Raw genomic sequence first — 12,383 nt, 5'->3', positions numbered from 1 at the left:
ATTTGAGGATTGTTAAACCATTGAAAAATAGTGATTCCTTAGGGACGCTAGTTCTTCAAGAATAGGAACCCACTAGGGAAGATGGGCCATAGGAGTGATGGTCCCTTTGAGAGATTAAGCACCATCTAGGATCATATAGTAGCAGGGCATGTTTGGGTGTAGCTCCATGGGAATAATGGAGTTTTAAAATCGAAGCCCAAATGAACAAGGGTTATTTGGTCTCAATGGTAGGCTTGAGTTTGATTTTTCATTTTGAGTGTAAGGGTATATCCCAATATATTCCCAATGGGGCTCCTGTATATCAAGGGTATAACTCCTCTAGGGATTGGAAATCATTAAGGATCCAAATTACCCTTAGATCTCAAAAGTTTATTGAATCGAATCCAGGGTCATACTGAATTGATGAATTCATGGCTCATGATGAGTCGGTTTTAAAAATGGTGCTGTTAGGCTCAAAGGTCTGGGCTTCATCTAGCCTAGGGTTGCCCTCAGAGGTGCTAGTGTGTGTAGGTGGAAGGAAGGGAATAAACCTTTTGTTCACCTTGTGTAAAAATGTGCACAAGTGTGTGTTGAGCTCATCGTTAAATCATGGGTTTGTGTGAGAAATGAGAAGTGAGAAATTGTTCCCGTGCCTTGATGTAGGCTGGGGGATTTTGAGAAGAGTGGTGTAGCAAAGTTGATACACTTGCGTTTAAACGCAATCTTAGAATTCAATTTGATGAGTGAGAGAGAAAGGAGTACAAAGTTGTACGGACCCGAGCTTTGACGCGAATCTAGAATATTTGAAGAGTAGAAGAAGTGGAAATGACAAAACCCGTGGTTAGGTGTGGGTTTAAAGCAATGAGAAAAGGGCACAATAATGAGTCCCGCTGTTTGACGAAACGGTACCAAGGAGGCAAAACGCTTTGGGAAAGACCCAGGGTTTGGAGGAAGCGACGCCAGAGAGATGAGATATTTTGGAACAAACCCATGGTTTGATGAAACGATGCCAGGGAGGCGAAATGCTTGTATACCAGACCCGCGGTGTAGCCAAAGCCACACCAGGGAGGTGAAACGCTGCTGAGATAGACCCGAGGTTTAACTAAAGCGACATTAGGGAGGCGAAACGTTGTTGGGACAAACCCGCGGTTTGACGAAGCAATGCCAGGGAGGTAAAACACTGCTGGGACAAACCCACAGTCTGACAGAGCAATGCCAAGGAGGTGAAACGCTGCTGGGACAAACCCGCGGTCTGACAGAGCGAAATGCTGCTGGGACAAACCCGCGGTCTGACAGAGCGAAATGCTGCTGGGACAAACCCGCGGTCTGATAGAGCGATGCCAGGGAGGCGAAACACTTCTTGAACTGACCCCCGGTTTGAGGTTTTATTGAAAGGGGAGATAGAGAGAGAGGGGTTTTTACCTTCGAGATTTCATTGAGTCAAAAACTCAATTCCTTTTCCGCCTTTTCCACTGTAGAGAGAGAAAGATAGCTCCCCCTTTTGAAGCATTCTTTTGTGAAGTTATGGCCTCAGCTAGCACTATTACTCAGGCCCCAAAAGGTACTTTTTGACCTCTTCTTCGTCTTAGCGCTTGCACTTGGTAAAAGGTACTGTCGCCCACAGTGTTGCCTCAATGACTAACTGTCACAGTTTTTATAGGACAACATTTCGAGCCTTTTGCATGAGCATCATGATTGCCGACAGTCATTACAAACAACCCCTTTGCTTCCAAGTTTCATTGAGCATGAACACTACTATTTTCGGTCATCTCTTCCCCTGTTTTTGATTCATACTACTGTTCTGCCATGTGAGCAATGGCAGAGTTGTTTGCAACTGAGTTCTGTTTATCAAGAACATTTGATCTCAAATTTGTAGAATACATCGATCTTTGATATATGACTCAGTGTCATGAATATCTCTTGATCATTCGGAATTTTTCTGCATCATTTCTGGTTCTGCAGCTTATCCAAGCATCACCTATGTGGATGAAGGAGTTGATGATGACCCTGTGATCAATGACAAACCCAAGCCTCCAGATCTTTGGGAAGCTTGTCATTCAGAAGTGCAGACAAAGTCTAAGGCTGTGCATAAGGTTTTGAAGGTCATCAGGCCTGAACCCATTCTCATCCATCAGAACATGATAATAGGCTATCAAGGTCTTGATAAAGTAACTTTGTATGGTTATTCTTGTTGGCTTGTAATCTTCATCATGGTGGTTGCTTATTTTTGTAATTTGGGCAACCCCAATGTTCAGCACTTGGGTGAACTGCCAATATATCTAGCAGACGATCATCTGGTTGGATCTTCGCTTGTTGTTGCTATTTAACTACCATGTGCTTCTTTATCATGAACCAGTGGCAAGAAGAAGAAAGGAGTATCTTTCATTCTTTTCAATCTCACTTTGAAAAGAAAGATACTGCCTCTCTTGAGGAGGTCACAGTTTTGGAAGAAGGAGGTGGTGTATTGGCTGCCACATCCATCAGTTGAAGATTCAACAAGAAGAGATCCTTCTATGTAGATACTAATAATTGTAACCACAGTATTGTAACCCTTCTTGTTTATGAAATGAAATCTTCACTTTCTTTGCTTCGTGGCTTGTGTTTCTTCTTTCTGAGCCAAGGAAAAAGAAGACGAAGCAAACCATGGGCCAAGTGAGAACTCAGAGCAATGAAGAAGAATTAAATGCAAACGGAGATTTATTTCGTGATCAAAAGGGATTGCAACATGGTTGTTACAACAACTATGTAATTCCTAAAAGTACATCCGTTCTAAAGTAAATCCATCCCCTTCAAGAGCCCCACCGCCTTCTCACAGTGGTAGTGACTTCTAAGAGGCGGTATCCTTCTCTTCAAGCAAGGCTTGAAAAGAATGAGGAGCACCTCTTCCTCCTGCATGTCCTCTGGTGAAGGCAAAGAGCCAGAAGTTGGTTACCCAAGCAGCAACAAGCAAAACCCGAGCAAGAAGGGCCTTGCTCTGCATACCAATAGTCCACCCAAGTGCTAAACTAACAAGTCGACCAAATCACCCCATTGGTTGGCCATTGTGAAAAAGATCACAGGCCAGCAATCACAATTTACCATCATATTTAGATGGATGCGATGGGATTCAGGGTGGTTGGCGCTCAACATCTTACACATAGCTTTGGACCTTGCGCTCTGGAGCCCAAGCAAGCAGAAGAGACCTGAAGGCAACAGCCCATCATCTAGCATGAGTTTGTCAACGCTTCTACAGGGTCGAACACCTTCACCTAAAAGCCCAACACTTGGATTCATTATAGGATCTGGGACTCGAGAGCTAGCCTCAGCAAAGGACATCGCCTCTCGAAAGGATGCTTCAAAAAGGAGAGGTCTCTTCTCTCTATACAAGAGAAAGGGAAAGCAAAGTTTCTCAAAACAACAGGAGGAACTGTTTCCCCACTCTCCGTGTCTCCTTCTTATAGGTCCGTCATCGAAGCAACTCGCTTCGTGAGCAAATCCTCGTCCAACCACATGGATGCGTGTCATCGCAAGGGTGCCTCGTTTGACTGCCATTTAAGTCTTCTGGCGCCTCGCCTCCCAGGCACCACTTTCGAAGCATCCTTGGTCAAATCTTTAACCACTTCGCCTCTCAAGCGTCATCATCAACATGGCACAAGACAGATCTCCCACCGCTTTGCCTCCCAGGCATCACTTTCTTTGACCACTTTCACTCTACGGACGCGTTATCATCAGAGCACCGTCTTTGCGCATTAATCTCTGGGCAAACAAACTTTTCGGGCTACATCCCCCTTGAATACAGGCCAGTCGTCAGAACGGCCTTCTTTCCCAGCTTCAAGGTACCTCAAAGTGGATGCATTCCTCTTCCTCCGAAGGCCGTTCACAACAATCAACGACCAGCAAAGACAAGCACTCCATGCACCTACAACGAGAGAGTGACCAAGCCGTGCTCACCTGCACCAACATGTCAACCACGAGGATCGCTGCTCCAGTAAGCCTCCGAAGAAGAAGAAGAAGAGCATGAAAAACCATCATGAGTAAAAGAAAACGAGATTTAGATGGACATAGCCACCAAGGCTATGGGTAAAATCGTCAAAATAATAAAAAAATGGGCATGGTGAAAACCCGCAAGGGCACCATGAGTAAAAATGGCAGTTGGGCATGGCCACGAAGCCATGAGTAATAGTGTCCTGAAAACAAGAAAATCAGGCATGACAAAAATCCGCAAGAGCGTCATGAGTAAATATGGATATCAACAGGCGGATGTGATCTCGAAGTCACAGGTAAAAATGCCTCAGCAAAAGGACTTGGTGAAAACCACCCTCATGGCACCACTTCCACCTGATTCAACTGAAAACCTGCAAAGGCGCTTGAGGAAACAAAATTCCGTTCTTAGTGCTAATAAATCTCTAGCCCCAGCACTAACAAATACTAGCCAAAGGGCCAAAACAAATCTCCGGCCCCAGTGCCAACAAAACATTGGCCGAAGGGCCAAAACAAAACTCTGGCCTCAGTGCTAACAAAACTCCGACCCCAGTGCAAACAAAACTCCGGCCCCAATGGCAACAAAGCTCCAGCCAAAGGGCCAAAACAAATATTCGGTCCCAGTGCTAACAAAACTCCTGCCAAAGGGTCAAAACAAAATTTCAACCAAAAACAAAATCATCCCCGCAGTGCCAAAAAAACTCCAGTCAAAGGGACAAAACAATCCCCAGCCCCAGCACCAACAAATCTCCAACCCCAGCGCCAACGAATTCCAACCAAAGGGCCAAAACAAACCTTCGGCCCCAATGCCAACAAAACTCTAACCAAAGGGCCAAAACAAATCTCCGGCCCCATTGCCAAAAAACTCCGGCCCTATTGCCAACAAAACTCTGGCCCCAACACCAACAAATCTCCGGCCCCAACGCCAACAAATCTCTAGCCAAAGGGCCAAAACAAAATTTCGGCCAAATGGCCAAACAAAATCATCCAGCCTCAGTGCCAGCAAAAATTTGGCCAAAGGGCCAAACAAATCTCTGGCCCCAATATCTACAAAACTTTAGTCAAAAGGGTCAAATCAAAACTCTGGCCCCAGTGCCAACAAATCTTCGGCCAAAGGGCCAACACAAATCGCTGGCCAAAGGGCCAAAACAAAATTCTAGCCAAGTGGTCAAGACAAAATCATCTAGCCCCAGTGCTAATTAAACTCCAGCCAAAGGGCCAAAACAAATCTCCGGCCCCAGTGCCAACAAAACTCCAGCCCCAATGTCGAAAAATCTCTGGCTCAGGCCAAAGGGTCAAAACAAATCTCTGGCCAAATGGCCAAAACAAATCTCTAGCCAAAGGGCCAAAACAAATTTTCTTTTCTTACCAGCTAAATTGGGACCAACACCCACAAAAGGGCACCCGCTAGCTGAGCCATAAGGAAGTCCGTTGGTATGGAATGATAAACCCTCCACAAGGAAGCCTATTAGCCCACTTTTCAAAAAAAAAATGGACTCCAGCAGGACTTGGAGAACTCCAGCAGAACTTGGAGAAAGCCCCCAAGCATGGCCCCAGTCTCCTAGAGACAACTTTGGTCACCCCCCAAGGAAAGGCTCAGCAAAATCTAGAGGATTGTGCTTACGCTGATGACCAAGAAGAAAAGCATCCGTTGAGAGGAAATAAACATGTCTTAGTGAGGATTCAAAAGATGAACTTTGACAATAAAGTTTTCATTCCAAATGTTGCACTTCTCTATTCTCTCGAAGCGCAACATCCGTAGGGGCAAGTTGTTAAACGTCATTTTTTATGTACTTACAACTCCCACACAAATAAGGAGAGAGCCAGCAACAGCTTGGTCCTGTTGGTAGTTAAAAAACTGACAGACCAAAGTTGTGCCCCGAAATAGGTCTCGAACCAGGCAGTCTGGGAAGAATCCTATTGTGCCAAGGAAAGACCTTACAATTATAGCCCTATGCTATTAGCTTCAAAACCGGACCATAGCCATTGCACTCAAAACATTAAAAAACCCTCGAGGACCAAAAGGGGTCTATGCTCATATTGCCTCAAAACGAGTAGGTTTTACACTATCACGGTGTGGCTTCACTGAACCCGTTTCCAAGCATGGATACTGCAGCATTGCATCTTGAGAGGGGCTCCAAGAACCACAACACCTATGTTTAGAACCAGAAAAAGTTCATATTTGGACATGTTCTAGACCGCACCATCCTCGTCATTTTGACCTAGGGCACGCACTGTGGTGTGAGCCAGAGTCAAACTTCTTCTAAAAAGAAGGTGACTGCAAAACCAGAAAAATCAGTGTTTTAAGAAGAAGACACCTCGAACCTCATGAAGCACAGCTCGAAATCCGCACATCGGATCATCGCGAAGACAAGTTCAATGCAACCACCTCACGAAGAGCTGCAAAATGGCATAACTATTGTACCTGATCCAAGGCCCGATAAGCACAAATCCCAAGCTCGCTGGAAAAGCAAGCCTGCTCGATCCCCAGAATCCCTTTTCCAGGTGACCTCCCAAATTAGGAAATGCCACAAATGAGACCAAAAAGACCATGCTTGGTAGAAAATGACTGTGACAATCTCCTCTTTTTCATATGTAAGCAAAACAAAAACTCAGAGCATCACAGATTGAATGGCATTAGCGATGAAAAGTTCATGAATTTGGTCGGACTTCCACCACGTGGGAAAAGGCCACCTCAACAAGACGAAAGGACATCAAAATACTCAGAATCGAACGAACACTGAGGATATAACGACAAATCGGCTGAACCATTGCTACAAGTCCACGAAAAATCTTCCAAGATCTGGAAATGGCGATAGGACCCTCAAGCAGGGATGGTTTCATCATTAGCATAAAAGGTCTTAGGGGAATTTTTGTCATGGCACCTAATTTGGAGATTTTATTTTAATTTCTTTAATTGTAATCTTTGTTTTTGAGAATTCACCCCTATTCGATGAGTCCTCCATATAAGCAAGCTTAAGTCACTTGTTAAAAGACTGATTATTGAGCATTATTCATCATTAAATAGAGGCATAATGCTTGTTTTCACTCGTCTTTTTCTTTTGAACTTAATCCCACCGAGAGGAGTGATAAAAATTTTCCAAAGGGAGAAAATACCCCTGAGTGCGCAGTTTTGTTCCTTCTCGGAGAGAGAAAACATCTCCAAGTGCACGAACCCATTCTCTTTCTCTCTCAAGCTTGGTCACATCCCGAGCCCTCTCTTTCTTCTTCTCCACACGTTGTCTGTTCCAGGCAGCAGCCCGGGTCTGCTAGAGATGCGTAGTCTCGAGTGAACCCGCGAGCCCCAATCCTCGGGTTCTCTCGCACCCTTCCGCCAGCCAATCATCCCCTCCAAGTGAGAACCGTCGCAGGGAGGGATAATCGAGCTCTAGTGTAATTGCATGTAAGAGAGAGAGAGAGAGAGGAGAGACCTTTTAACGACATGAAGAGAGTCCTCGTCCAAACCACATTGGATGACAGTTGGAGGGCTTCGCGATTTTTTTAAGAGGGCGAACCGCCTGGGCGTGTCCCACAAACTCCAAATGGCGAGGCAAGCGTTTGAGTGCACCCCTACCGTAAAATCACTCTCATTGTTGGTTCCTATCTGTGCAATGGAGAGCCCGCACACACGCACCCACAGGTGTCAGCATGCACGGATCGTCGCAGTTGTTTGAGAGAGGGTCTTTTACCCTTTACGTGCATAACATCATGCGCACGAGGACCAAAGTGAAGACCCGGCCCCGACCACTGGGATATGCAAAATCTCGAGGACTTGTAAGACTTTGGGAGAGTCTTGCTGATAAGGAGGTGAAGAAGCAAGGTAATCATGACTTTCCTTCCTTTCGGGGACTGAGATATGCAAAACCTCAGGGATTTGAGAGACTTTGGGGGAATCTTGATGATAGGGGGTTGGGGTATGAAGCAAGAACTGTCATTTTCAATATGCAGGACCTTAAGTATTTGCAATACCTTTTACTTATTTGGGGGATCGCTGGCTTGAGGGATAAGATAAACATCATTATCATCTCTTAGAGAGATCGGAATGTGCAAGACCTTCTGATCAACCTTCTGGTCTATCGTAGCCTATCGTGCAGTCTCGGCTTCTGAGAAGGGAATAGGAATATGTAGAACCTTCACGACGCTACAATCACAAGTGGCTGTCGGTGTTAGGGGGTTTGAATCAACTACTGCCTTTTTAATTCATTCAACCTAGGCTACCACCATAGTGGACTCTGGGGAATGCAAGATAGGAGATGAAACTTTCTTTTTGCCGCTTAGGGGATCACTTTTCCATAACTCTTTTCTTCTTGAAACATGTTGTTAAGCGTTCCCGCTATGTCATCCACATCTTCGTGAGAGGTTTCTCCTGTCTCTCTCAACTTTGGGATTGCGAAGCACTTCACAGGAAACATGAGCTCTTAACAGCGTATTAGGTCTGTAAAGTAATACTTGGCATCAACATAGTGTGAGTCAGCAATGTGAAATGACATCTTATCAGCATAGACCGTGTGTTTCCTTCCATCCCCATGGTCATGTAACCAGGGACAACCCAAAACAATATTGTAAGAAGTATCTTTGTCAATGACATGGAATAGAGTGGAAAAATTCAAATCCTCAATTTTGAGCTTGAGGCAAATTACATCGGCAGGTCTCTCCCTCAACTTGTTAAATCGTTGAACTGTGAAGTTCGTAGGCTCAAGTTGTTCAACGCCTATCCCAATTTATGTGAGAATCCTTATCGGCGTGAGGTTCACTGCTGATCCCCCATCCAACATGATTTGGTTGTTTTGGTAAGCACGTAAGTTGCCAGAGACAAAGAGGGGCTGGTTATGAAACCTCTCACCCAGCTGAAGGTCATCATCGAAGAATGGGATAGCCATGCAACTATTGAGTATTGCAGGGTCTACCTCCACTCGCCTGATCTTAGTTTCATACACTTCAGATCGAGAGAGAGCTTGTATAAGGGTTGTACGAAAGTTCTGTGAAATCATGAGAGCTTCATTGATACTCAAGAGAGGTGGAAGCTTCTTCAAATGTCCAACTACATCATACTTGACTTCGTCGATTTTGGGAAGGACAACTCTTTGGTTCACCATTAGTTTTGGAGGGACAGATGGTGATGGGTTGATTTTTTGAGAGGTAGAATTTGCTACAACTGCTAGGGAAGGGTCCATTGTAGTTGTGAGAGGAGGAAGGGTAGGTTGGTTGAGTTGCACAACCTGAGTTGGTATGGGTAAAATAGGGGTTTTAGAGAAGGAAGCAAAGGGTTTGAGTAGGGGACCAAAGGTGGTCATGAGCATTTTAAGAGAGGAGGTGGTGTTTGAATGGGAGTAGGTGAGTTTAGATAAGGAACCAGTGGTGGCTTGGGGTATTTTAGGAGCTTGGGTTGAGCCAGTCTCTGGATTGGCTTGAGCCTCCTTCCTGACCTCACCGTCATTTGGTCAACTGAGGCTGCCGATCTTCCTTCATGAAACACCAGCATATGGAATGCTTCATAATTTGAAGAGGGGTTCATCAAGAGACTCAAAATCAGAGTTTGAGCTCTTCATCAAGAGACTAAAAATCAGGACACTCCAAGGTGAGTTCAGAGAAAGATTTTGAGAGAGAAGGATCGGGGATAGTAGAAGGGAAAGAGCTTTTAGGGTCATCACTTAAATTGGACCAAGCCAGGTAGCTTTTGGGGTCATCACATGATTTGGACTCAAAGAGGCTTTTAACATCTTCACTCTCATTTGATGTAATCGAGGATCTTTTAATGTCATAACCCCTGTTGGATGATTGCAGGGGATCTTTAAGGTCTTTACCCTCCATAGACCGTCGAGGGGTGATTTTAGAGTCTTCACCTTTGTTAGATTGTTTTGGGGTACTGTTAATGTCCTCACTCATATTGTACGTATTTGAATTGTTCTCACAGTTATGTATTGAACACCCTCAGCAAAAAGAAATCCTTAGTTCAGTTTTAGGTTTTGAGTTACTTTTGGTTAATAAAATCATCCAAGGCTTACAAATTTGAATTACTTTTGAGTTACTTTTCAGAGGCCTAGAAGGCTAGGACTTCAATTTGGTCAAATTTGAGTTACTTTTGAGAGGTCTACAAGGTTAGGACTTCAAGGTCTCAATTTTAGGTTTTGGGTGTCGAATTGGTATTCGGGTCAGTTTTCTATCTTCATTAGTCTCATGGGTATCTAAGATAATAATATTGGCATTTAGAATGGATTCTGGGTGACTTTGGGACAATTATAATGTGTTTAAATTCACTATGGTTCTCTAGGCTTAGTGTCATCCTTAAGACCTAAATCTAAGGCTTTTAAGAATCCTATTAGCCATAATTTATTGGGGAAGGGGGGGTGTCTACACCATAGTTACCGGGAGAGGGAGTGAGCACGACTTCGGTTCTAGGAGCGGGAGAGTCAAATTGATAGTTGCGCAAAGCTCCAGAGCTCAGGGATCGAGTTCAGGCAAGGGTAGAAGTATTGAGATCCCATTTGCACAGGGAGAGAGATTCCGATACATTGAGATCAAGATCCCGATATATTGGGATCGAGATCCCTATTTAATAGGAATTTTCATGTAGTTACGGACCGAGATCCCATTTGAATAGGAAGTGGGATCCCTTTGAAGAGCGAGATTCTGATACATTGGGATCGAGATACCTATTTAACGGGAACATGTTCCATGTAAAATGGGATCGTGGTCCCATGTCTTTTAAGATCGCACTCCCATCGACAACAAGAAAGTGATCCCATTTAATGTTGAGTCTCGTCCCCATCTAAAAAATACCACAATCCTATTTGGCTAGGATCGAGCTCCATTCATTGTAAGATCTCATTCCGGACAATAGTGGTCCACACCCCCATTGCAGAATTCCACTTGTATGAAGAAACTAATTCTATTACACATGGATTCGTGCACCCACTAAGCACGACAACCCGTTTCCCATACAAATGCGATCTCGATTTGGTTAAATTTAAAAACCATTGTTCTATCCAGCAATGGCCCATGCAGTTAGATCCAAGCACAACCAATCCTGGATGTCTTAAATCACATTAATCTAGTATCAATTAAAGACTTTCAATGATATCAACGATGGTTACTGTTAGGCTTAAATTAGGGAAATGCATCACCATTATTTTTTGGTTGAAATAACTATATAAAAATTTTCCAAAAAATATTAACTTTTATATTTAAAAGTTATTTTTATTTCAGAAGTCTCATTTAGAAAGTTATGAAATGGTAAAAATAAATTTATTCAAAATTTCAAAAAAATTATTGCCATTGAAATAAAGGTAATTTTAATATATATATATATATATATAAGTAGTACCTTAGAGCAACTAATGTAAAGTTACGTTGTTAAAGGGCAAGTCAAGCCACTTTATTTTAATCCAAACTTGGGAACTTATTTGAGAATGTATATAGTATTTTATAAAATCAAAGGTATAGGAAAAGGTTTATATAAGGTTGCAACCATAATTTGTAGAATTAAGGATGCCCCCCAAAAATCCATCAGAAACGATTGTTTTAATGTTGAAAAGTCTCTACTTGATCATCTCTACATCAAGATTATGTGTATGAAAAAATAAAATATTTGGAGTGCCAGAAATTATGCATCTTGCAAAATATTATCTACACTGTCTATTTTAAGAATTTTCATATGTTTATAGATCTACTTGATTTTAACTATTTTTGGAGTTTAAAAGATTTTAATTAGATATGAAAATAGATTTTCAGATAATCATAAGAATTTTTTACACCAAAATTACATGACATAATAAAATTTGGTGGGGAGTCTTAATTGGATTGTTTAAGGTTATAACTTTATAGAAACCACACCCAAGGATATATAAAATTCAAAAAAAATAAATTTCAAGTTTAGTATATTAGGGTATACCTTGATGGAACATGGGAGCGGGCGCACTCGACTACTCAATGTGTGATCTATTTTCTATTGCCAGGTAAGGGAATATTTCAAATTTTGCTACATGTGCTATACTTAATGACCATTTTGCTCCCACTTGAGGTAAGTTTACCCACCACATGGTGTAATCCATTTACACTCCCTCTCATCGCAAATTGAAATACACGCATGTACGGGAAATCTTAGTAAATTTTTAGTAATCTCATTTCATTCCCACTTACTCTGACATACACACAGAATGTAAATAATAAATGTTCTTATAATATACAATGACATCACAATAAAGAAGTAACAATCATCAAAAAATCCATAGAGAGTGTGTGAGAGAGAAAACCGTCAATCTCATTTGGGTACAAATTCATTCAAAGGTTACATAGACCCAAGATATGAGATGGGGGGGGAGGGGGGGAGGGAGGGGGCAAGAGAGAGAGAGAGAGAGAGAGAGAGAGAGAGAGAGAGAGAGAGAGAGAGAGAGAGAGAGAGAGAGAGAGAGAGAGAGAGAGAGAGAGAGAGAGAGAGAGAGAGA

General features: G+C 42.9%; 1 long non-coding RNA gene across 2 annotated transcripts; it reads left to right on the top strand.

Moving 5' to 3' along the window:
• Positions 1–729: 729 nt before the first annotated feature.
• LOC18426557 (uncharacterized) lies at positions 730–2,569 on the top strand. 2 transcript variants are annotated; one of them, XR_016041733.1, is made up of 2 exons: positions 730–1,540; positions 1,942–2,569. It is a non-coding gene; the product is annotated as an uncharacterized LOC18426557 (long non-coding RNA). The 2 variants fall into 2 exon arrangements; XR_002279639.2 differs by having other exon boundaries at positions 1,640–2,569.
• Positions 2,570–12,383: the final 9,814 nt, after the last annotated feature.

The sequence above is a fragment of the Amborella trichopoda genome, chromosome 9 (assembly GCF_054954075.1).
Source record: "Amborella trichopoda isolate Santa Cruz 75 chromosome 9, AtrichopodaSantaCruz75HAP2 v2.0, whole genome shotgun sequence".
NCBI lineage: Eukaryota > Viridiplantae > Streptophyta > Magnoliopsida > Amborellales > Amborellaceae > Amborella > Amborella trichopoda.
This window is presented reverse-complemented; position numbering and strand designations above follow the sequence as displayed.